This window comes from Xiphias gladius, chromosome 23, assembly GCF_016859285.1.
Source record: "Xiphias gladius isolate SHS-SW01 ecotype Sanya breed wild chromosome 23, ASM1685928v1, whole genome shotgun sequence".
Lineage (NCBI taxonomy): Eukaryota > Metazoa > Chordata > Actinopteri > Istiophoriformes > Xiphiidae > Xiphias > Xiphias gladius.
Window position 1 is genome coordinate 1,045,010 of NC_053422.1, and position 1,491 is coordinate 1,046,500.

The window sequence follows — 1,491 nt, forward strand, 5'->3', positions numbered from 1 at the left end:
CTTGTAAAGTTGTGTTTTACCAAAATTGTTTTGTTTTTTTTCTGTCAACTAATTTACAGACAGAAAAGCTCAGGTACGGTCGTATTATTTCATCACAGGAGAACTGTACGGCTGCAACCAACAATTATTTTCATTATCAATATTTTATTACTTCATTATCAATTATTAGAAAATTACAGATGCAAAATAGAGTGCTACCCAAATATCATCAGTTCAAAAGTGACACCTCTGTTTCAAACAGCTGTAGAACTTCATGGATACAGATTAAAGCAGAATACATAGAGGTGATTTAAGGGTGTAAATTGTGAATTTGAGAGATGATTTATCAATTTGCAAAGAAGATCTCATATTTCTGATAAGGATGTCCTCACAGAGAGGTCTGGTGAGTCAGACACATCATCATCATCGTTCCACTGGTCCTACCAGATCATCAGGTGGGGTTTTCCCACTCTGCAGCCTCAACATGCAAACACACTGCCGACAACAAGCACGACCCACAGACTAAACACAGACACAGAAGAAAATTTCTTGGTTTGTTCTGGTGACCTCATCTCATCTATGACAGAAAATATCTTCCTGAACATGTCCATCACTTCTATAAATTCTTAAAGTAAAACAAAAGATTTTCTCCATACGGCAGCTCAAGCTTCTCCAGCCCTGCTCGTTATCTCTGCCACGTTACTCTTGCGACATTTTTATAGCGGTCAGGTAAGTTCCCAGGTGGTTTTGACATGGTTTTTCTAACTTAAAAACCATGTCCAGTTTGTAAATGAAGAAAAATTTCTTCTTTTAGTTTCCAATTCATATGTTTTGAGTTCAGCATCAAACTTCTTTCCTTTACTCTCGCAGATCTGTCTCCAGCGCTGGAAAGCGACGCCAACGTTGACTCGCGTTTTGCTTCTATTTCTATCACTTCTTTTCTTTGCCGCCGAACGTGGTTCCTTGTCCTTTGGGCAGAGCTACTTCTTCATCCTCTCATGCTGGACTGAGGACAGACTGACGGGCCGGGGCTAGCTGGTTAGCATGCTAACTTCAGGAGATATTCTCTGCTGCAAAAAACAGACGTCTTTGACACAACGTCGAAACTGTTATTTCTTCACATACTGCTGATAATCTAGGTTAATTTTTGAATGTTTTAAACTTAAATACTTACATACAGCCCCTGTAAGGATCTCCTCTTTCCTGTCTCTTCTCAAAATACTGATACTTCTAAGCAAAATAATAAATAAAGAAGCATTTTCCGAATTTTGCCTCTTTTCAAGACATTTTTCCCGGAAAGTTCCTGAAGTAACTGTAACCACGATGAAAACAGATTATCTCACGTCATTGGTAGAATACTTGCTTTGAGGATTATTTGCTATTACGACAGTTACGATGAACATCTGTTGGGATGCGTCTAAGACATGGATTCACATAATCAAGTTTTATACGTTGACACTTGTTCTTAAGCGCAGTGAAGTCAATGAGTGTCTAGTGTCAGTCAGTAGACAA